Raw genomic sequence first — 26,787 nt, forward strand, 5'->3', positions numbered from 1 at the left:
TCCTTGAAAACTATTGAAAATATAAAAACTGCTCTAGTAAATACTTATATGAAATAAGTTTAAATATGCTTAAAAATATTACACATCTGAAAGAAATCATAAAATAAAATAAGGTTTAATTTTAAATGGCTATCAATAGAGTTGAACTGAAAATTTCGCAGTGTTATGCCTTGAATATAAAGGCACAGCAGCTCACTAATAGAACAGGAGACCAAAAAAAAAAAAAGATACTGGAAATTTCGCTCCTGCAATGTCACCAATATTAGAATCGAGCATTTGCGTGATTTCAACAGAATCGATGGATGCCAAATATTTTTTTAAAACAATAAAAATAAAATGCTGATTGCTTCACGACCTTGAAGCCTGAAGTGAAATTACATTTTAAAATACACATTTCGAAGAGTGATTTAATTAAACATTTAACATAATTAGGATTTGCATGATTTGAATATAGTTGTCAAAGAAATAGAATTTCTCACACATTTTTCTCCACATCTGAATAAAAAATCAAAAACAGCAATTAAAAACAAATATTTTCAACATACGTCAATTCAATCTGTGCTATTTTAAACTTAGAGCTCTTATCTGTGGACACATTTAAAATGAACATGCGATTTCAAACTTAAGCATAATCAAAACCACTGTTTCAAACTTAAACATAACCAAAAATACGATTTTAAACTTAAGCATAACGAAAAACATTATTTCAAGTTTAAGCATGACAGACTGATGAGCAATACCTGTGAAATATATGCGAACACACAAGTAAAACCCAGTCATTATTAATAGGTGAGAGAAGAAATAACTATTTCAACACAGTGTATTATCACTGCTTCAAAATAAAAAAAATTTAAAAAAAAACACTTTACTTATGACATTTCAGATATGGTAATGCAGGATTTAAAACAGCTGTGTTTTAAACAAACAGAAGAATGAATATATATATAAATATATATATATATATATATATAAGGACTTTTTTTTTTAGAGGTGGTAAACTTTAAATTAAAATAAATTACAGAAAAATATTTTTATATACAAATATGTTGTTCATTCCAAGCATTAATTTTTGGCATTTATACTAGCACTAGCTTTTTTTTAATTTTTTTTTTTTTTTTTTTTTGTAAAGGAATCGCCACTTATCAAGGCCCAGAGACCACTCGAGGATAAGAGTTAAAGAGTTGTACAGTGGTCAAAAGGGCAATATTATAGTAATCGTTAGAAGTGCAAACAACAAATTTGTTGTGTGCATTTTTTCAGCTGATTTAGGATGAATCTGATGTGCTGAATCCAAAAATCACATTGGCTTTGCTCAATCAAGTTAAGCTTTTGAGCTATGGCCACATGTCGTTTTTCACGTTTTTGTTCTCATGTATGCATGTGTGGAGCATTTTAGAATAAATTGGTACAGATAAAAGATAAAGGAACGTTATCAATGATCCTCTGCTGGACAAAGACAGAATACTCTTCTCACTGCTACACATCAAGTTCGGCTTAATCAAACAGTTCACAAAGGCTCTGGACAAAAATGGGGACTGCTTCACTTACTTGTGCCAGATTTTTCCAGGATTTACTATGGAGAAGTTGAAAGCTAGCATCTTTGACAGTCCTCAGATTCAGCAGCTCATCAGAGATAAAAAAAAAACTCAATGAATAAAGTGGAACTGGAAGCACGACAGGCATTTGTTCTGGCAGTAAAGAACTTTCTTGGCAACAATATGAAACTATGCAGAACTTTTTAACATGTTTTCAGAAACCTAGACTGCAACATGAACATCAAGGTGCACTACCTATTTTCACAGTGACCAGCTTCCTGAAAACCTGAGTTCTGTGAGTGACGAGCAGGAGGAGAGATTCCATCAGGACCTGAAAAAGATGGAGATCAGGTATCAGGGTCGCCCGTGATAATGGCTGACTACTGTTGGAATCTGAAGAGAGACCTCCTTGCCACTGAGTATTCCAGAAGTTTGAAAAAACAGAAGTTGAAGCCCTGAAGTTTGAACAATGCAACATGCAATTTACTGTAAACTAAATGGTGGTCATTGATAAAGGTAAGATCAATGCCCACCATTCAGTTTACAGTAATCGATGTTCCTATCAATTAATCAATATATGTTGTTGGGAAAAACATTGTTTTTTCTTAAAATCATATTTAGGATGATATGTGTTGACAAAAATCATCTGATAATGGCACAAAAATGTAATCGATTTTGACACAAGATTTTTTTTCAAATCAACTTAGCTCAAAAACCTGACTTGATGGAGAGAAACAGATACCATTCTCCAATTCAGTTGTGCAAAAATAACCTAAATCAGTTGTAAAAATCTAGATAACATTCAAAATGTAAAAAATTGTTGCAAAAATTTAAATACAATTTTGGGCATATTGCCCGACAGCTCATGCATAGATGGCATAATCTAGAGGTTCAATTTTCACAAAATCTACTCATTAAGGCTGTATTTTGGTAATAACATGTGAAATGTTGTCTTCCAAGTAGTCTATTGTGTATGGTTTATCAACATAAACATGGGACTTTACATATTTCAAAAGAAAATAATCTAATGGGGTTAAAATCACATGAACAAGGTGGCTGGTTAACAGGTTCATTTCGTAAAATTATTCATTCATTAAATGCTTCTCTCAGTAAACTGATTATATTATTTGCAATTTGCAAAAGCTGCTTGGGTGAGAATCTTTTCATGATGAATTGTCAAATCAAGTGGAACTCAAAATAACCAATAGTTGCCAAATCTGCAATTAAAGAAAATAGTTGTCACTTGAAAGTTTGCCGCCTCTAAACACACACACACACCCTATAACGTATAACAATTGATTTTCATAATTTTATTTTTTTCTCTCATTTAAAATGTAAAACAAAAAATAAAAAATAAACGAATGCAAATTAAAAATAGATGTTTTTAAGAATAAAATTAAACATTTGCAGAATTCCCCCCCCCCCCCAGAAAAGTAGTTTTATTTAGCTGCTACAAGACAACGCAGAAATCTGTCCATGAGGGAGTGTTATTGAGTAACTGAGGAGGAGGAGGAGGAGGAGGAGGAGGAGGAGAAGAAGAAGAAGAAGAAGAAGAAGAAGAAGAAGAAGAAGAAGAAGAAGAAGAAGAAGAACCGGTCTGTGTGTGGGAAGAGTGTAAAAAGAGATAGGGTGATGACTATCAGCCTCTTTAAAATTTCTCTCCCAGCAATCATCCTGCTAGCTATTTCAGAATCACCTGCAACTCAACCGCCAACACAGGATATGGAATAGGAGCCGTATACACACAATGATAACCGATTAGGACAACAATGAAAGGGAAAAAGACCTAAGAGGAAAAAGACAGAAAAAGTAAATAAACACCTGAAAGCACCGAGTAACATTCTGTGCATTTCGATATTAATAATCAAATAGCAGGAAGAAATGAAAATCAGGTGAGAATAGATAATTTAATTAGCGTAGAATAACTAGAAAACTGATCTGGATGGAAAGGAAACCTTGTTGAAATTGTTGTAATTGTTTTCAAATGTCTTCACATTGCTAATTGCTTTTTTTGTTGTTGTTGTTTTTTTTTTTATCTTACAATCAACATCATTATCATCACTAGTTTATCAGTTACATCATTTCTATGTTTAAATAGATTATGTTGTATTGGTGTAACATTCATCCTGGGCAAGTTGAACCAGAATCCTCCCTCGCATGCATGAAAATAAAGGAAGAAGTTTCTAGAGGAATATTAAATTCACAAGCAATTTCCTAAGTCGCATATATATTCAGATCAGGGGGAGATAATAACATTGGGTTTTGTAGTTGTTTTATAAGTAGGTGGTGTTGCCTTCATGCATACAGCTCTTAATATTCCCAAATGGTTACCCATTTGATATTAATCAGGCTTGGCATTGCTTAACTTCAGTGTTGTAACGAGAACTGGTGTATCAGTGTTATTATGTCATATCAATGTTTAAATAGATTGTTGCAATTTAAATAATTAAGTATATTACGAAAGCAATGACTTTTTAAAAGGCATTTGCAACTAGATTTGAAATCTTAGTAATTAAACCAGAAAGCACACAAAAGCATAAGCCAATTGATTACTGATCTAGTATGTCTAGAAAGAATGGTGGAAGGGTACAGAAAAAGAGGTAAACTACTGAAATGGCATGATAACATATGTTCCTGAACTTTCAGATCCATCAGTCAGCTAGAAACTGGTCTTGAAGACAGTTAATACATAATAGATAAGATTCTGGCGGATGTGTAAACAACATTTGATAACACAATCACATCTCTGTTATTGGGTGGGCTATTCCTCGAGGATGGAAGACAGTTGAATTCGAAAGATATCCTCTTTTTCACATGGAACAAAAACTGTCCATCTACAACGTTGATTTAAGGATTATCTGTAAATAAGCCCTCGGGTATCATAGGGAAGTCAAGAAAACAAGGAGAAAACTTTTTTTTTAAATTTAACTCAAGGGCAACAACATATCATTAACATCACAGGAACATGTCTAACCTCTGATCGTGCATTTCTCTCACAAATTGAACTTTGCAACCATAGGAGACACTAATTCAGAGGGCTTCTTAGGCATGGGAAAATTTCATAGTTTTATGAGACTACAATTACTACAACGATTGAGTGTTTAAAATACATGTTCTTTTTATTACAAGGAGTACAAATAAACTCGAAAGACCTTATTCCGCAGAGTTTCGAAAAATGCAATTCTTCTCATCAGAGGAAAGTGGTTTGCAAAATATACAATAAATTTGGCAGTTTAATGCATTGAAAGAAACTATAAATACAAAATTAACCAGACCATACTTGTGCCTGCTATTAAACGTAACGTTAAATTCTTTAAAAAAATATGAAGTAAAAAAAAAATGGAAATAAACTGAGGCATGTGCATGCGATTATGTTTTTTCTAAACAGTTCACTTCTTGTAAGTAAAAAAAAAAAATACTCAAGCTGAGCTGAAACCAAAACCGAAACACAGAGTTAAGTACGATAACCATCAAGCCAGCTTGACAAGAACTTTAAAAAGTACTTTCAATCCTACTTATTCTTAACATAATGTGAACGATCCGCATATGTGCAGTCATGAAACAGTTGACAAACAGATTAAAATATGATCACCCCATGTACCAATTTTTCAATTTTGGTCCCTTGCCAGCCTTTTTTTCGCAATGAAAACAAATTAAAAAGTTTTTCCACACATCTGAATATCATATAAACCAAATTTAAAGTCTGTAGATCAAAAATTTGTTGAGTATATAGGTTGAGAAGTGTCCTCACACATACACATTCTCACTTTATATTTATAGACTGAAGGATCGATCGAAAATTATGTACAAGTAAAAAAATTTTTTAATTTCTTTATAATATTTTGTATTCCAGCACGTCACCAATAGAAAACGAATAAAGTTATAAACTTTTATACTTTTCGTATTCTTTTTTATACCTCTTCATATATATATATGTTTCGTCATGTATATATATATATATATATATATATATATATATATATATATATATATATATATATATATATATACTAGCATTTCAGCCCGGCGTTTCCCGGGTGTTTGGAGGTGTATGTTGAGCAAAAAAAAAGGTCTTTGACCCCTATTATGACGCCTTAACATTTATTGTTTTGGGCTCAAATCAAGCTATTAAGTTAGATCCATGTCCAAGGAACCTATATCTAAAATACACCCAAAATTGTCGGAGGAGTTTGGTAGAGTTCTCAAATCGTTGAACTTTGACCCCCCCCCTTAACAACCAAATTTCTGGCCGAAAACGGATTACAAAGATTTTCCCAAATCTCAGTACCCTGTATATAAAATTTTGAGTCTGTAGACTGAAAATTGACAGAGTTATTGCGAAGGAAAATGTACACACACATACACGGACACGTTCACTTTTATAGATATACTAGCATTTCAGCCCGGCGTTGCCCGGGTGTTTGGATGTGTCTGTTGAACAAAAAAAAAAAGAAAGAAAAATGTGGTAGTAGGAAGGCAGGCTCGAACCTGTACCGTGAAGGAGGAAAAGAACGGGGTAAAAACTTAACGTCTATGCTGTTATGACCACCGCCAAACCGGAAGCAACATTTTTTAAAATTAAGGCTAGACTATCTAAAGGAGAGTATAACTTTAAAAAATATCGGTGAAAAAAGTGACCTCCTCCCTGTAAAAAAATGCCTAGTCGAAGGAGAAGATATTAATGTTTTTAGCCAATTTTTCGATATTTGTCGTATGAAAGGTCGAACTTTAAAACGATATTGATCTTGGTAAAATCCGTCACCTCTATTGAAAGTTTTAGGCAGACATGCAAACATACATACATACATTTATATATTGATAACTAAAAATATTCGACCCAAACTGATGAAAAAGTTTGCCCTATCTCTGAATACCCTTTATGTAAAATTTCAAATATTTAGACCAGAAATTGTCTGAGTCATTTGGAAGAGACCGCAGAGGTCAATTTTTTAAAAAACTTTGACCCCTTTTTTGACCTCTTAACATTTATGGTTTTGAGCTCAAATCAAGTTATTAAGTTAGATCCATGTCCAAGGAACCTATATCTAAAATTTCAAGTGTGTAGACCCAAAATTGTTGGGGGAGTTTGGTAGAGTTCTCAAAGGTCAAATCGTTGAACTTTGACCCCTTAATCACCAAATTTCTGGCCAAAAACCGATCACATCGATTTTCCCAAATCTCAGTACCCTGTATATCAAATTTCGAGTCTGTAGACTAAAAATTGACAGAGTTATTGCGTAGGGAAATGTACACACACAGACAGACAGACACTTTTATATATATATATATATATATATATATATATAGTCATCGACATACAGTACTGTTTCGTTGTATCACAACTCATCAGTGCCACTAGACTAACACCTCTCCCAAACCAAGGATTGAACTTAGAACCATCGTGTTGACAGTCGGCAGTTCTACCCATCAACCCACGGGAGCAGTGCCCACAAATAACCTCGACGAATATCTATTTTAAACAAACATTTGTCCACTATATATATATATATATATATATATATATATATATATATATATATATATCTTGGAAGGTTTTCAACCTTTAAAACTTAAAAAAGAGAGAGACTTAATTCTAAGTATTTCGTTGGAAAACTCCTTTGCTTATAAATAGACCAATCTCTTGTAATCATTGCATCAGTCTGTTTCTGAGAATTTACGCTAGTCTAAATATTATTGTAGGGATTATCAGTTATTTACCTTAATAAACTTTTCGGAGATTTAAGAATAAATGTATATGGTGAAATTACGTTTCTTAACATTATTTTATGTTTTCATTTATTTATTTTTTTTTTTTTGGTCTTCAGGCCAAGATCACAGTATGGTATCTGTTCTGATGCTACATTTCATCTTTTCTGTCCTCGGTTAGTGGAGACGAAATCCTTCATGATTGACACAATTTTTCATTTTGTTCCTATTAAGAGTGCCCCTTTGAAGGAAGCTGGATTTTCCCCACATTAAAAACCGACCTTGTGTCTAACTCTGCCCTCGTGGGGAGGCAAGTAAATAGGAACATTATTATTTTTTTATGATTATTTCAAAGATAATGAAAATTGTTTGATTCTAAAAGTAAACGTTTAAAACGAGTATTTTCAACAAAATCTCTATTCTTTTGATGATATCGACACACACAAAAACGTTGTGGAATTCGATGAGTCAAATTATTTACTAAATATTCAATACTATATATATATACATATATATATATATATGTAAATAGCTACATCAGGAAAGAATCATGCCACTTTCAAGTGAAACCTTAACTCTGCTCGGTAGAAACAAATCTTTTATTGAACTGATTTAATAACACTCATTTTCAAGGAGACAATGGCCCTCATTCAAAAAGGTAATAAGAATTCTACAATATAATATTACACAAATATTAAGTAGCAGAACCGACAGAACATGATTACAACAGATTACATCACATGGCTCCTTCACAAAATTAGTAAAAGAGTCCTCATCCTGCGATTTCGAAGTATGAAACTTGATCCCCGAAATACCAAATTATGCTGTTAAGTTTTTGACATTTTGGATACAGTAAATCAGTTTTTTTTTTTTTTTTTTATTCCTCTTTATGTTTTAGTTAACATAAAGTCCAAAATTTAAATATTTAGACCTTATATGTATTATATTAAAAGTTTGCTTACCTAAAATTCATTTTAATTCTTCTGATTAGTCGCAATTTATGTATCAAGTCACCTTTCTTTTAACAAGTTTCTGTCTCTTACCCTCACCCTCTATCAATGCATGTTATCTGACATATCTACTCTAAGTTTACATAATATCTCTATTTATTAATAGTCAAAGGTAATAAACAAAGAAAAGAATAAGAACTGAACATTCGTTTCGTTGGTCCTGGATATGACCTAAAACTATATCCGATGGTGAGGCCCCAGCTTGCAGGCCTTAGGGAGTGTGGAGCCACCCTTTAATTGCTATTGCTCCCAGGTCCACTCTGACCCAGAGTGGTAGTACCTGTTAGGGTCCCAACTATGGGTTAAATAGAATACGACTCAAAAAACAAATATACTATATTAAAAAATCGTTCTTCAAAATCACTAGATTCGGCATTAAATAACCTGAAAAGGGTTGATATGCCGTAAAACAAAACAACCATGAACATTCGTTGACAAATTAGGCATATATTAATATTTACTTATACCAAATATGGTTGGGTTGCAGAAACGATTGTGATTATTATTTCATGGTGACAATTTGTGGATGTGGGAGGGAGGGGTCTTGTCTATAAATCATATTTTTGTACTAAAAATATTGAAATAGATTTTTAGTGCCATAAGAGTTGCAGTTTTTTTTTTTTTCATGGAAATCACTTCAGACAAAGCATGAAGCCACTTGATGTCAGGAACTACAAAAAATAAAAAATAAATAAATAAAATACTATTCCAAGATCCAAAATTAGCCAACGATAAGTGTTAGATGTATAGATTCCGACACAGAACACACAAATTCTTCCCCCTTTGTCAGAAATATTGCTCTTGGAATGTGAGGACTAAGAGACAAAATAATGGAAGCGAGAGTTACAAGGCTGCTAAAAGTAAATCCATGGTCCACTTTCTATTCTTCTTACATTATACATTGTGTTGGAAAACACCAGATATCCCTGCTAGTCTCAATAGTTTGTTATAAAAACAGTTAAATAATATAGGGATTAATAAGTGCTATTTAACATCTAAAATAAAGTCAAACAAGTTACATTCGTTTTCTCACAGTGTTACACTTCAACTAACACACAAATATTTACATTAAAATAAAATTAATAACCAAAAAGAAGCTAAAATCATCATTGGTCTTTCATTGCTTATTTTTACAGCTGTCAGAACTCGATAAGCTAAATAAAACCAATAATTCATTATGAAAAAAAAAAGTCCTTTTACAAAATATGAGGTCAATTAAAGAACAAGAAGATTGTGGCTACTTATTACAACTGACACACTTAATAGTTTTGATCTTTGTAGTGTTTTCAATTTGTCTTTATTTTCGCAGGTTGGAGTCATTAGGGTTATTACAAGTAGCAAGCAAAAGCCTCAACTGTTTTGTGACCAGTATAGGATTTATCAAGGGTGTGTCACCACTTTTCATGCAAGTTGTTTTCTGTGAAGACTGGAAAACATTAGTTTAAAGAATATTTAAGAGCAAGATAGGATCAGAACGTCATGAAGAAGAAAAAAATTGGATTTTTTTTTTTATATACGCATAACTACTTATCAAGGCCCAGAGACCACTCGAGGATAAGGGTTAAGAGTGTATAGTAGTCAATTGGGCAATATAGTAATCGTTAGTAATGGAAATTCGGTAAATTTGTTAACTTAAGAGGAACGGCTCATCAAGAACTTGTTTACATTGGACTTGAAGACAGATTGTAGTCAGCAAGAAAACGGAAGACAGTTTCACTTCTAAGGCGTGCACTTCTAAGAAAGAAGCTTTGTTCATGGAATCTACGTTTACGTTTAGGCACAGATAAAGTGTGGGGGGAATTATTGATAGTGGTTTCAGCTAGACGAGTGTTTCTTGTAAGCGAGGGGGGGCATAGATTGAAGCTCAATCGAGACTTGAAATCAAAATCTTACGGCTTCTAAATATCTCTTATAAAGATTAAAATCAAGAAATATAACACTAGTAAACCTTATGTCTACAATCCTTATTTCAGTTTTGGGATGTGACGGTGGTCAAATGATTAACAACATGGACTGATGACATGGGTGTTCCAAGTTCAAATCCAGTTTGTTCCACAAAAATCACTTATTTAGGATGTTGGTAACCTTTTCGTGGTTCCTACCGCGTGAGCTCATATTTTGAAATCGAAGGGTCCATCATATATAATTTATCTCCAAGGCATAGACTAGTAGAAATATATAATGCTAGACATGAGTTTTATTAATTAAAAAAAAATTGCCGTCAAAGTCATTAGATTTAAGTACATAATATCAACGCACACAAACTATCCAATTTAAATGAAAAAAAAAATTGGAACATAAATAAACAATACACACAAAGAAAAGTGAAAAGTACATAGGAACGTAGTAGTAGCAAGATTTTTTTTATTCTTAGAACAAATAGTCCCAAGAAAAAGAGTGGAAAGCAAAGAACATATTTGTTTAAAATCAAATGCATCATAATTCCAAAAGTAGACATTTTTTTTTTCAGAGAACAAGGAGTGGAGAAAGAGAGTGGTGGGAGGAGAGAGAGAGAGAGAGAGCGAGAGAGAGATCAAGTCTTACCTTCAAAGCTTTTAAAAGGAAAGATCAGCTTCAACTTATCTACAATAAAAAAAAAGAAAAAAATTAAATTTCTTAAATTAATATCAAGGCAAAAGAGCATAAAATATATACATAAGAGAAATAAAATTTAAAAAAATAATTGTACGATAGAAATAAGAAATAATGTCAGTTTGAAAATATATGAAAATTCAGGAAGAGAATCTCGGTGCATAAGAATGGTTGGATCATTCTACCACTCCAGAAAGTACTCGACTCTTGGTGCAATCCTATAATATATAATCGTATACGAGTCAGATACATCAGTACACTTTCTTGCCTTGATAAAGTACAAAATCGACTTAACAATCTAGTGGGGGAATGATCTCTTATCTTTTACAGATCCTTTATCACAGAAGAGATGCTGCTCGTGTTTTACTACTTCATCGTTATTTCCATAGAAAGTACTCGGCTGAGCTACAATCTTTGGTTCCTTTTTTGAAGATATTCACATAAAGAACTTGTTACCACAACAGAAAAGAACTTTCCTTTCTCCAATGTGTCTAGCATCGGATGAAATTCTTGTGAACAGAGAATCTTTCCAAGGATTTCCAAGTGGAGAAGACATTACCACTGAACTGCTTTGCTACTAGCTACAACAGTTGTTTTAAAATCCAATGTTAGTAAATATTTGTTATAAATCGTCTGCACAAATAATCAAATTTTAAGCACATACAAAATATGGACCATGCTGAAATAATAACGTTATTTAGAAACCCACTCTTAACATGGGGAGGGAGGCTGTTTTGTAACTATTCTGTATTTTCACCTAACAATTTAATAAACAAAAGATAGCATAAAAAGTGAATTTAATTTGATAATTTATTAAAAAAAATTTTCTTTAATAATAGAACGGTTCATATTCTGCATATAATTTTGTTTCTTGCAGTCAGCATTTTCTCTGTACTCTCATCATTTAACTGACAATCCATTTCATTAACCCTTTTTTAAGTGGTTACTCATTAGTAAAATAAATACCTTTTCATTATTTGCATTATTGGGTCTACTCCACAATGTTTTAGTTAATATAACCCCGGAACATATTCAAATTGGAATTCTTTAATTTATATAGTAAAGATTGAATCTCCAACCTTCAAGAGACTGTCACTTGGAACTGGTTGTTAAGCAACACTTTGCTGCTAGACCATAACACAAATAATGCAAATTCTTCAACCCTTGCTACAGGTGATAATAATCAGAAATAACGAAAGTTATCACTTTTAACTGATCATGGCTGATGGAATAAGAACAATCTAATCCCATTGATTAAATATAGAGTTCAGTTGAAAATTCTTTACAGGTTCCAGAGTTTAACATGAAGATTTCCAATTTCAAATAGATGCCAAGATTCAAAAAGCTGCAACTGAAAAAGGTTACATAGGTCAAAACGTTATGAAAATAAGCGCCAAGATAAGAATAATGATCTAAATCCCAATTATCAATTCTGAAACATATCCTTCTCATTTACCTAAAAAGTCATAACCTTAATAAATCCAACACCAAAAACCAACTTAATTATTGGTTGACTGACATAGTTAAAATATTCATCGAATTATCAAGATTCGACTTTTCGGGAGAACTTATAAGTTTGTTGGTAAAGTTTCAGAATTAAATAATATTTTAATTGCTGAATGGATATATATTATTTTAGATGTGCCTAAGCATTATTATAAAAAAAAGGATCCGTCTGTCATACTTAAACTTGAAATAACATTTGCTTTGATCTAAAGTTTGAAATAGCATTTTCATTGCGAAACCCTTAAAGTTAAGGTTTCTTTTTGGTTATTCAATCGAAATTCTTCCAACATCTTATATATAAAACTATGCCAGACGGATTTTAAAAGCTAGACATAAATAGCATTTAAACTGACAAATAAAATTTTAATTCTGTCTAGTTTATTGTCAATAACATGATACAACAATAACAAATACAATTAGCTAATGTAACTTGCTACAAGATCATAAAATGCCCTTAATATATTTTAATTCATGCAGATGTCATATTTATTATTTCAGAACCAATTCTCTATTGAATATTATATATATATATATATATACTGATTACAAAAGTAAAAAAAAAATGACTTGGGTGCCATCAGCTATAATCAAAACCAAAATATTTAGCACTCCAGCCGCATTTGCTATCATTTGAGCTAATCTGATAGAAAGATAAAGTTATAAAATTAAAATAATTAAATTTTGGCTATAATTAGTTTAGCATGCACAAACTCAGAAATGTCGACAAATTGAAATGTCAGTGTTACATGAACAGTAGTTTAAGAGTTTAGTGATTAAATGTTTGCACACAGACAGACATGCATAGATACATCTACTGTTTTATTTATATATAAGATATGGTTTAACAATTTGCTAATATGGAGACCTTAATCAACGTTTCTTATTTGCTTTTATTAACTATTCTAGGTTAACGAACAGACATTAAAAAAAAACAATGTAACAGATCGTAGGCAATGCATTGTCAGTTCTGATGACTTGTCTCATCTATTCAACAATAAAAATGGTAAAATAATGCTTATATATATATATATATATATATATATATATATATATATATATATATATATATATACACGCATGCACAAATCATTCTTCATAACAGATGTGTTTTGACCAAGTTGCAACAATTACAAAAAATAAAACTCACAGAAGTTTCTAATTATAGTGGAATTTGCATAATGGAGATCCATTTTTGAGAATGAAGTATATTATTTACCAAAACAAAATCAACTCTTCAATCAAACAAAGATGTCTAAATATTGATCAGTAGAATCGATATATACAAATACTAGCTGAAGTATTCATCTATACTGGGTAAGAGGTTAAAATTATAATTAGGGAAATTACATAAACGGTTATAGCAAATAAGCAAGATTCTTTCTCCAAAAGAATCGAATCCTCTAAGGAAACAGATTTTTATAAATAAACGCAGTATATTTCCCCTACGTTCTAATAACTAGAAAGTTCTTCGAAACAGATAGAATGTTGGACTTTCAGTTAGTGGTGGCTGATGTTTGATACATTGGTTGTATAAAGCCACACTGATGAGTTCTCAAAAGAGAAAACACATGTCTTTATGTAAAAATATGATTGCGTTATTGTGGTTTCCTAGATATTAATCTAATGAAACTCCGGTGTTTATAAAATAGTGGTCAATAACAAGTAAAGCTATATTATTGCATAATTCTCTCTCTCTCATATATATATATATATATATATATATATATATATATATAGTCTTTGAAATTTTTAACCTTTAAAACTATACAAAAAAAAAAAAAAAAATTTTATCATTCGTTAGAAAACCATCTAGTCAGTAAGTCATTTAATAACCTGCAATCACTGCATCAACTCACTCTCGAATTTACTATAGTACTAATAATTTATTTTTTAAAGGATCATTAGTTGTTTACCATGAAACATTGTTTCGGGGATATATATATATATATATATATATATATATATATATATATATATATATATATATATATAATGAATAAATAAGACTAAAATTATCTATGTCCGCTTTTCTCATCCAATGCAGACCTAAAATCTATCGCAATTATGTATATATTACTACATCCTGTACATTATTTACCCCCCTCTTTCCCCCACACCAAAAAAAGTTGGCATTGGGCAATTTTAAATTAAAGAATTCATCTAGTCTGGTGGGTTGTGTTGGTACCTGAGGTAACATCACTTCGAGAAGATGCACCATTCCTTGTAAAAACCAGTGTTGGTTAGCCATATTGAGCTCTTATTTGTGCCGTGAATACTATTTGATTTTGAATATTTAGTCAGGGTTTACTTGCGAGGAAACGCATTCTCATGCCAGGTTGTCCTGACAAACCGTTGTAGAGAAAGGCCTTAGACACTTGAGGATAGTGTCTAGTAGGCATTCAAGTTCTCTTCAATACGCATTGCAGTATGTTAACAATAAAATGTAAATTCGATTGAATTCCTTTCAGAACAAAACTTTGACCATGCCGGAATCATTTTTAAAAAAAAAAAAAAAAAAGTGGGGATGACGTTTTTATTTATTCATCAATATAGTTACTTTCCTTTGTCTGGACTAAAAAATATTTAGCGAAAAACAACAATATTATCAAAAAAAAAAGAAAAATTATCGAAACAACAATATTATCAAAAAACAGAAAAATTATCGAAACTTTGCAACCCTATGTATGTATGTGTGTATGTATGTATACGTAGATAGATGTATTTCTGTGTATAGATTATTCTGTGATATTTTGTAGCTTATCTTATTTACTTCAGGAAATTGTAAACTCATTAAAATTTATTTTTATACGATTTTAAACTCTCTAGTTGTCTGGTCCAAGTAAACGAGTTGTAAATAAAAGGCGTTTAATTAGAAAACCACTGCTTTTTATAAGTAGCCACATCGTGTACATCTGTTAAAAACTTTGCTTTCATGTTACTTTGCTTTCTCCACCCAATCTTTTATTAATACTTTATTTCTTCCTATTATTATCTCGCATGGTCAATATCGTCTGTAGAACATTTGATAATATTGTAAGGTACAATCATGGTTATCTCTTTAACAACATAAAGAAACAACACTACAGTTTATTTTAAAACTTATTAAAAAAATCAATTCAGATAACCTGATTATGTACTAGAGCTGACATCTATTCAATGCAGCCGCCTTCAGACTCAATCATCACCTCGATACAGGTCCAGAGGTCCAGAACTGGGAGCTTGTCTTTTCCACAAGCGCGAGCAGGAGCTTGGCAAATAATCAGCAGATGGTGGCAATCAGGCTGGCTTTGGTGTTGTGGGAGGTCATGTTGGTGATGTTCTCAGTGTATGACCAAACGAAGTAGTCCAGCAGGTTCAGGTCGGGGGAGGAGGCGTAGTGAGAGAAGGGCAAAAGTTCAAAAAAACACTCCTGAAGCCAAGCCTGGATCTCTTTGGACTTGTGGGCTGGCACTGATTCATGCTGCCACACCCAATGTCTGCCAGCAGTCACTTGATTGCAACAGGGGATCACCAACACTCTTCAGCACATCTAGGTACACTTTGGTGCTGACTTTCAAGCCAATTTCGAAAATGTGAGGGGGTATGATGCTGCTTTCACTTGAAACCACACTGAAGACCCTAACCGTGGCCAGAAATACAGTTTTTATTACCCTGGGCACGTCCCTGTTATTCGTGGCAATCCAGAAATACATTTGGAAGGTGCTGGCAATGATCTTGTTGTTAAAACTTGGATCGGTAGAGAGCATCTATGATCTTGTTCGTTGAATATTGTGTCACTTTCAGACATGATAAAAAGACTCCTACGGTTCTTGGTTGGTTGGTTGTTTTATGGCATATGAACCCTTTTCAGGTTATTTAATGCCGAATCCAGTGATTTTGAAGAACAATTTTTTAATAGAGTATATTTGTTTTTGTTTTTTGTTTTTTGAAGTCAGTTTCTATTTAACCCATAGTTGGGACCCTAACAGGTACTACCAGTCCAGGTCAGAGTGGACCTGGGAGCAATGGCAATTAAAGGGTGGCTCCACACTCCTCAAAGCCACCAAGCTGGGGCTTCACCATCGGATATAGTTTAAGGTCATATCCAGGACCCCTACGGCTCTTGGGATTTGTACACAACTGGTCAACTAGTAAATGGTCTGCAGCAAAAAATGAAAAACGGTTTTCATCAAACAGAAATGGAATCATGTTTTATGATTCCACTCTGTATTAACATATTTTCGGTGTGGGATTTGTTTTTAGATAAAGATTGATTATTTGGATTATTTGGACTACTATTCTCATCTTGAATGTTATTTTCATAATGTTTCGGTCGCTGTAACTTTCAACCATTTTCAGGTACATATTTTGAAACTGAGGAATCTTTATGTTGAACTTTAGATTAAATAAAAGGTTCAGTATAGATTCCACAGACTTTCTGTGGTGCAACAAATAAAGATGTTCAATCAACATTAATTAAATGTCTTCTGGAGGTTGAAGGTTCAAGACTCATTCCAGGCAATACTGACTAAGAATATAATTAAGAATTATTTAAGATTTTTACCCAGTCATGGCTGACAAAATGAGAACAATCTACCATTGAAAATTAAATAAATGGCTCAATTTGAAATTCTGTATAGATTTCAGAGTTTAAAAAGATGTGCTTTAAGAAGTTTGGAGGGTATATCGAGCGAAACATGGAAACAACAGTCAAGATAAGAATAGTCATTTGAATAATCCAAGTTAAAGACACTTTTGATTATTTTTATGTTAAAATAATATCTTTTAGAAACAATTCATTAAACACAAGTTGCTATTTAACCTATAGTTCTCAATGGTATTGCATGATCCAAAGCATTTTCAGTCAAACATAATTTCATAAGAAACATGATTTAATTGATGAACAAAAAAAATCTATAAAAAGAAAATTGTTTTTATTCTAACACAAACAAAAGAGAGAAACAATAAAGAACTAAAAACGAAACATTTATCTTGATTTTCAAGTAATGCACCAAAATATGCACTTGTGCTACATTTCCTACTACAACAATTTATGAAAATTGGAATTATTAATATACATATTAAAAACACATTTAGAGAATAGGTCTGGACAGAAAAGAGATAGATTAATAGAAGAGATCAGATAAGAGGTATAGATTAATAGAAGAGATCAGATAAGAGGTATAGATCAATAGAAGAGATCAGATAAGAGGTATAGATCAATAGAAGAGATCAGATAAGAGGTATAGATCAATAGAAGAGATCAGATAAGAGGTATAGATCAATAGAAGAGATCAGATAAGAGGTATAGATCAATAGAAGAGATCAGATAAGAGGTATAGATCAATAGAAGAGATCAGATAAGAGGTATAGATCAATAGAAGAGATCAGATAAGAGGTATAGATCAATAGAAGAGATCAGATGAGGTATAGATCAATAGAAGAGATCAGATAAGAGGTATAGATTAATAGAAGAGATCAGATAAGAGGTATAGATTAATAGAAGAGATCAGATAAGAGGTATAGATTAATAGAAGAGATCAGATAAGAGGTATAGATTAATAGAAGAGATCAGATAAGAGGTATAGATCAATAGAAGAGATCAGATAAGAGGTATAGATCAATAGAAGAGATCAGATAAGAGGTATAGATCAATAGAAGAGATCAGATAAGAGGTATAGATTAATAGAAGAGATCAGATAAGAGGTATAGATCAATAGAAGAGATCAGATAAGAGGTATAGATCAATAGAAGAGATCAGATAAGAGGTATAGATCAATAGAAGAGATCAGATAAGAGGTATAGATCAATAGAAGAGATCAGATAAGAGGTATAGATCAATAGAAGAGATCAGATAAGAGGTATAGATCAATAGAAGAGATCAGATGAGGTATAGATCAATAGAAGAGATCAGATAAGAGGTATAGATTAATAGAAGAGATCAGATAAGAGGTATAGATTAATAGAAGAGATCAGATAAGAGGTATAGATTAATAGAAGAGATCAGATAAGAGGTATAGATTAATAGAAGAGATCAGATAAGAGGTATAGATTAATAGAAGAAATCAGATAAGAGGTATAGATTAATAGAAGCTATGAACAAACGATGCCCTAACTTGAGGTGTCAAACCAAAAATGGAAAAAAGAGGAAGTGTACTTCTGATTCAAATCTGTAACACCTGTGGCCATGTAGCTAAATCTCCTAAGGGTTGACTACCCAGTGGTTATGTGATCTGACACTATGCAAGAGGAAAAATCAACAGCAACAAAATCCAACCAAAGGGTAAGCTTTAGTTTCACTACTGGAAAAGTCATTAGAATTTTAATTAAACATTATAATTTATATATTAATATACTTATCGTGGCCTCTTTTCGCATGTCACCATAGTAGTTTAATAACAAAACTGAATGTTGGTTATTTCTAATCGATTCCTGATTTTTTTTATTTACACACATTTTGACAACAGATCAACACGCTATAAAGATTAGTCTAAGTGATACATAAGATAACACTTGCAGCATATTAAAAGTCAGTTTACGTTATTAAGCCATCATAACATAATCTGACATATTTAATATAGCTAATCTCTTTCTCCGATGCATGTTTATTTGATGTCAAAATGTTATATCGAAATGGAAATCATAAATCGTCTAAAAATAAAAGTGCAAGTTACTTCAATAATAAATGAAATAAATAAATGAGGTTACTTCAATAAAATAAAAGTGCAAGTAAATTCAACAATTTCCGGTTTTGTTATGAAACAAGAGTGACAACCTGTAAAAAGAGACCATGACACCTGTAGCTTCATTTTGTATCATGTTGACGTCATGATAGGATCATGTCAACCGCTAAAAACAGGTTGAAGATACCAGGAATATTCTTTAGGCAATATGGAAGCAAGAAAATAGCAATAGAACATAGAACCGTGAACTAAAGTACCAGGTGTCATGACAGGTTACTTTTTCTTAATTTCATTATATCCGCCATCTTTTATGCCAAATGGTTTTGGTGCAATTCTACCCAATAGCTTTGAAGTCTATAAGCATTAGGAGTAAGAATACTTAGCTTTGCTCCCTTTTTCATGCCACTTGGCATTCCAAGTACTCATAAGGATAAAATGAATCTCCCGATTATATCAGATACATGACATGAGTAAGTTTGATGACCCCCCACACACACACACACAAACACACACATGCAACAAACAAAAAAAGGTTAGAGAAAATAAGAATCTAAGTAGCATCGAATGTCTGTGGGTTAATGTCAAGTAAAATGGAGAATATTGATATTAGCCTGATGCAATATCTTACTCCAAGGTAGAGAGCAATATTATTTGTTAGTATGAACTATACTTTATATATGTTATGTTTAAGGTTTTGTATTCGTCAGCTGTAATACATGTGGGGACTATATTTGGCATTCCTTGTTATATCTTAGTATTTTTAATATTTCTGAATTTTTTAAATGAGGATTAGTTATTCGTATTATTTGGATTCTTCAGACTACTGCTCGCATCTTGAGTGGCATTTTCAATACGTTTCAATCGATGTAACCTGCGACCTTTTTCAGGTGTATTTTGTCACACTCAGGAATGTTTCTGTCGAACTTGGGAATTTGAATGGAATTTCAAACGAAACCCTTTTATTTACTTTACGGTGGTGGCATGCTCTATGTCTGGCCATCCACATTGAGAATTAAACCTTCAACCTTTACGAGAATATCACTTTTACAATTGATTTTTTCAAGTATTCTAACCACTACGCTACGGGTCCACAAACCAGTTTAAAAATAACATTCAAGATAAGAACAGTAGTCTAAAGAATTCAAATAATACGAATTAGTACTGTTAAGATTTCAGTTTGGAAATTTTAAAAAATGCATAGCTGCCCTAGCATGCTCTTTATCAGCGTTTAGCAGTTTTCTTAATACTTTTTACTTTTCTTAATACTTTTGGGCTCTTACTGTTTATTGGCCGTAGCAGCATTATAACCACTATCTCATATGGCACATCCGGTAAAAATGTTTCATGCAAATTTAGTGTAATTCTGTCAAATAATTTTTGGATCTAAAGTGATTAACAGACAAAAAAGACAAACAAAATATGCAAAAATAACACGTAACAAAATAATTAATAATTGTTTTATAATTTTATTTTTGCTATTTAAAGCAAAATACTTTTTAGTCAAGTCAAAATGTGAAGTTAAAACTAAAAATGTTACTTTCTCTTCTTTTTTTCATCTATAAACAAAAACAACTTGAGATAAATCTAAAACTTTTTTGTTAAATTACCATATAATCATTTTCTAAATAGCAAGCATAATTCTGATAAAGAATATTAAAAAAATATATACCAGCAAAATAGAAGGAATGTACAGCAAATCATATCAGATGGTCGAGATACTTAAATAAAACTTAGTAACACGAGTATCTACACAACAAGACCCTGACCCTGATATAAGCAAAATATTCTAAGTTATATTTTGTGCATTCTATATTCTTTCTCTCTCCCTCTACTGCCTTTTCTTCCAGTCCTTTTCTGCTTAACCAATCTTCTTTGTTAAAAAAAAACAAAAAATATTATTACTCCTCTATTTCATTGGGTTGTATACTCTTAGTATTCATTTCTCTCCCACGGTGAGAAATGTGACGCTAGGGTTGAACGGAAAATGGAATTGGAAAACCAGTGCCCCCCGATGAGGAGCACTGTCTGAGTAGCTCTGTCGGTATTCCCCAGTAGCGGCACTTCAGACGATTAGAAATAAACTAATCCCTTCTCAAAGAGAGCAGGTAAAGCCTGGGAGAGTAGACCTCCTAGAACTGCACAGGAATCCATTATTCTGTACACAACACTCCCGGTTGCTCTTCTGCCTATAATTAATCACTTACTAAAACCACTTCTGCCTATCTTTATAGATTCTCCATAAAAGAAGTTTATTTTTGTCATGGTAGTTTTTCTGTGAAACAAGAAAAGTTTCAGTTCATATTAATTTTCATTCATTTAAGCCACATATTTATAAAAACCGAACATTTCATTTATGGAAGCCCCTAATAATTTATAACCATGCACATGTTTTATGTCTTCTAAACATTAGCATTAATTACGTTTCTTTATTATTGCTTAGAGTAAGCATTAAGCTTTCACTTAGAACCAATTGTTGATCAACACCTTTAGCCATTGCACCATATTTCACATTTCTACCCGGTCATGGCTGTTGAGACTTAAATATGCCACTGGTCAAAACTATGTTTTTATACTAATAAATCACCAGTTATTGTGGCTAATGAGATGTTGCAACTCCAGGAAAGAAGTCCCATGGTAATGCATTCCACAGCTGAAAATTTCTTGAAAAGAAAAACTACTTTGTTCATAGAAACATTTTTATGTTAGGTGCATGTGGAAAGAAGAGAACGTTCTTTGCAATTGTAATAGAAAGACAAGTTGTTGTTGTGAAAGAGTTACAAAAGATGAACCCGATATTGGAGTTCAGTCGAGCACTTTCCACGGAAATAATGATAATAGAGAAAGACTAGCAACATCTCTTCTGTGAGAAAAGGGGCTATAGAGAACAGAAGATATCACCCCCTCGCACACACACTAGATTATGAAGTGGATTTGTATTTGGTCAAGACAAAAAAGAATGCAGCATCTACTCAGAAGTAGGAGCCATCCTTAGAGCATATCTCACTCGATTGTCTTATCAAAGCTTGAAAGTTTTATCTCTCCTATGTTTTTTTTTAATTGACATTTGACCCCAAATAAGACAGAGTCATTTAGTGCTGAGGGCCAACTATTTGGGACCAGATTTGCAGGAATATTATTTATGGAGTTGGACAGCGAGATGTCTTCACATTAGACTTGAATTTCTGCATGCAGTAGTCAGGGAATCAGGGGTCTGGGAGGGAATTCCAAAGTACAACAGTCTGAGAGAAAAAGCTATTTGAGTAAAAGGCTGTATGGCATCTAGAGATCTCTACAGTTTAGGGGTGTGATTTTGCTGTTTGTCGGGTTTGTCAAGAGTATTGTTTTCAAAAGGGTACTAGTGCTTGGAGTTCGTCACAGCACTTGCCATGAAATACTTGTAAAACAGACACAAGGATGCCATGTTTCAGCGATGGGACAGCAGTTGGAGTTTAGTTGATAGTTCAGGATCTATTAGATTAGCGACTTTTTTTTTTTTAACCTTGTCTAAGAGCGAGAGACTAGTGGTAGATGCACCAGCCCAGATATAGTAACAATACTCCGTGCATGGGGGAACCGTGGCCTTGTAGAGATGCAGGATTTAACATATAACTGGCAAGCATACGTTTTCCAAGGTTACTAGTGAAAATGATGCAAAGAACTAAGATGGCACACAGAGTACACACTGGTAACCATTGCACTACTTTCATTTCGAAAAATGAAACAAATATAAAATTGTCCAATTAAGTTAATTAGAAAAAATGTCAATTAAAATGCATAATACAGTTTCTATATTATGTTTGAATTTATCTTATTTTTATTTCTAGAGGATATCCAATTAGAGATAAAGGAAAGCAATTTCTTGTGTCATATTCAATAAAATCACGTCCAACCATTGCATTGCCAAAGGCTAAGCAGCCAAAAATGTCAATAAGAGTCTGTAACTGAAATCAGTTTGCAGGACCAACTGGCATCAGTCAAACCAAAAGTTGGCTTCTAGAGACCTGCATCTTAAGATATTTTGCTATGTAGGTTGAGATTTTCAATTAAGTTTCAATTGGTGAAACAAAATACAACGCTAAAATATTTAAACACTAGGATAAAAGAAAGATCAATTTTATTCAATATAGTCGTTCATTTGTCCACTACTCTCCATAATCATGTCTTTATGATATTTTTAATCTAAAAAACAAAAATAAATAAAATAAAAAGTCACATACATTTGAATCTTAATGAAATTATCAGCATTTTTTAATAAATTTTATTTTATAAGAAAATGTTTTTCAAATTTAAATTCAGAGCGATTTTCAAAAGAATAAAAGTATGCCATAAACTTTGGATCATATTAATGTAGTTTTAAGATTTTTGGTGTATATTTTTTTCACTTGCTCATTTTTATCAGACACTATTTTACATTAAAACTTCAGAGGCCTACAAATGTAGTAAGACTGGAAGCTGATATGTAAAATTTAACAAAAAATGGTATTTTTTCTCATAAGCTCAAAATAAGAAGAAAAATGGGAAATTACATTATACTTATAAGATTAGAATTAAGATATGACGTCGTGGATAAAAAGTTTGAAACAAGATGTAACGAAGAAGAGAAAAAAAATAGTTTTTTTTTTTGTTTTTGTTTTTTTGGCAAGTGAGCTGATTGGGTTTGGACGCCATTTTTCAAAATCCTGTGTTTGTTTGCACCACCGGAAAGTGGACAATGGAAATATGTAACAGTGTTGTAAAAGAATAAAACATGATACCATTACCAAAGATAGTGTTGATAATGTCTTATTTCAAGACAGAAAGAAATTGGAAGAAAACTTCTGTAGCTATTTCTTCACAGTGACTATGACGGGGGTTTAATAATAATGGGAAACAAGAGAGGGAAAGCGAGACGCCATTAGCCATTGAGCAACTACTTATAAAATATTAACAAATCATCACTTCAGCTTTATACTACAAGATGACAACCAAAAACATTTTTTATTTATTTTTTTATATTTTTTTTTCATTTTTCTTAAACTTTTTCTTCTAGGGTATGGGACATCCAACCAGATGTCTGACATTTACCCCTATTTCAGTGAGTCCAACCAAGAGATCTTTTCAGGATTCTAGCCGTCCCTTTCAGTGCAATCGTTTGTATTTCACTAGCACTTGGTTCACCGGGTATGCTTGCTATGTACTTTTTAAAGTTCTTTTACAGTCTGTGTAGCACTGTGATGAACCAAATTCTTGATTCCAAAGTGCTTCTAGAATCATCTCTACTTGTAGATCCTCCTGTATGGTTGAGCTGCCCCTGGTTTGAACTTCAGAGACAGTGCAAATTCTGAACACTTGGCATAAATCAGCAAAGCAAAGAAAAAATACCAAAATTTATAATGGAACACATGATCAAAAGCTAATAGTTTTTTTGCATTAATTGCAATTTGGTGGTCCATTTAATAAAATTACTCATTTCCTATTTGTGTGTTTATTGCTAATAAAAAATAATCCAAGTATAATAAATATATTTCGTGCTGATGTGATAAGTGACAAAATCTTAATGGCATGATGTTATCACAGAGCATCAAATGATGCAAGTAATATAGTTGGCATCTTAAAGGGGTAGCTTGCAACAGAATAATATCAGATAATCCACAGATCACTTGAAAAATCTGATGCCATAAAGCACAAAGAAACTGACAAATCTGCCTATTATTAGATGCATCCTTTCAAAATAAAATATATTAAGTATGTTGGATAAACATATTCAAAAGTTATCTCCACTAAATTATACTAGCTAAGAAATAATGCACTCTACTTTAGGAACCCAAATAACTGCATATTGTTTTTCTTTTGGGCTGAGACTTTAATCCAGTCGGCATGGTATGACTGGCTCTCTATCTTAGCATGATTTTCAGAACTGACACTTATTAAATCACCTTTTGTCATCATCATCTGGAGATTTTTTACTGATTGCAACTATATGTTCTCAAATATTATCACAGTTAAGGTGTATGCATTTATGACATCGCCTTATGCCGATCTCTTTATTTGTTTACCTTGACAATACATGTATTTTCGATTGTGTTTAGGACAATTAACTTTTAAGATTGACTTTTTGTTAGTTATTACGTTTACAATTTTCATACTCTTTATCTGTAATCTTTATTATGCCCCTCTTACATTTGTCTTGGAAAAACCGTCTTTATGAGAATATATATATATATATATATATATATATATATATATATATATAAGATAGAGCTAGATATGTAAATTGAATCATTTCTTCAATCATTGGCATCTTTTTTTCTCTTCACACCACGTATGTTCTCAAAAAAAATAAATAAATAAAAAATCAAAATATCGACTACCCGTTTTAGAAAAAAAAAAAAACTCCAACACATATTCGTTACAATAAACATAAAAATGGAATATTAAATATTCTTATTTCTCAAGTGCATATTCACAACAGTAAGAATGTCTTTAAGTACAGAGTAGATACGAAATGACTTCCAGATTTGATATTTCTGAAATGAGGTTTTGTTATTTACATATTTTGGGCTGTTGTCCTCATCTCGATTGTTGCCATTTTTACAGTATTTTAGCCACTGTACTTTCCAGTTTTTTGTAGCTGTTTTTTTTTTTTTTATTATTTATGAAAATTTGGAACTAAATCTAATAAGCAGAACTTAATTTAATTCTGTGTTCCATACGTTATATCAGCTAATGTTTATTCAAGACAGGAGAAATTTTATGGACTAAAATTATTCCTCTTGGTAGTAAAAGGTAGATTTTTACATCTTGCTTGTAACAAGATCTTGTAACAACTCTTTTTCAACATCTGGTCGAAAATTTGCTAGTGTAATATTCTATTGACAACATTACACTTGCCTGGTATTGCCTCACGTAAAAACCGTCATGAGTAAAATTGAAGTTTTTACCTTTGTGCTTACCACATGCATTTTTACTATTTTAGGAATAACTTTGTTCCTAATAACAATAGAATGCACAATGTTTTAATTAATGCATATGGATCTTATTAGCCTTATAGTTTCTTTTGTAGACAAACTATTTATAAGTGAAATGTCTTCAGCCGCCCTCTTTGAAACTTTTTAACTATCTTTTCTTTTCCAACATATGACTTCTTACCCAATACATGGCCATCTTAGCAAGATTACAAGTTCTCAGAATTAATGTAAATCCTCTACCAGACTGGAGTCAGAAGAGGTCCTTCAAATAATGAACCCACTATATAGAACTTACTCTATAACATTTCTTAACTAGTAGTTATGCAGGCTATAGAGTATAGTGGAATAAATGTTGTAAAACAGACAATAACCAAAATGAGAAAAGCAGGCCAGCATATTAATTATTTTCTGGCTGTTTATCAACTCTCATAACCATAATTTTTTTTAAATGTCAAATTTAACATTGAGATCAATAGTATCAAAGTTTTGATTCTCATATTGTAACATAGTAGATAACTCTTCGCCACATACATAAACATATTGACCAGCATTTCGCTACAATGATATGATGGTTGGTGTTGACCTTAGTACGAGTGGTAGCATAACATCCCTCTCCACAATACTCATCAATGTGTGATCGTCTCAAATAACGATCATACTCCTGTGGAAAATCCACACAGATGACCTCTTTATAGTGGTTAAGGCTTTGTGCAGAACCAAAAAAAAAACTCACTTTTTGGTACAACTGCTAATCTCAGTCAGTTCAATGGCTGCCAGTGGACAGGAGACCTCAAGTTTTACATCAGAGTTTTCTTTCTCCTAGATCAAT

The 26,787-nt window shown here is 32.2% G+C and overlaps 1 protein-coding gene across 14 annotated transcripts in view; it reads right to left on the reverse strand.

Annotated features, from left to right (window-relative positions):
• LOC145253353 (uncharacterized) overlaps nt 1-26,787 on the reverse strand; it is a 692,561-nt gene that overhangs the window by 313,981 nt on the left and 351,793 nt on the right. For all 14 annotated transcript variants that reach the window (XM_080112927.1, XM_080112928.1, XM_080112926.1 and 11 more), the window contains one exon: nt 10,796-10,834. The gene's annotated coding sequence lies outside the window, so the exon portion shown is untranslated. The remainder of the gene's footprint in view (nt 1-10,795; nt 10,835-26,787) is intronic.

This window comes from Euprymna scolopes, chromosome 3, assembly GCF_053919585.1.
Source record: "Euprymna scolopes isolate OS-2025 chromosome 3, ASM5391958v1, whole genome shotgun sequence".
NCBI lineage: Eukaryota > Metazoa > Mollusca > Cephalopoda > Sepiida > Sepiolidae > Euprymna > Euprymna scolopes.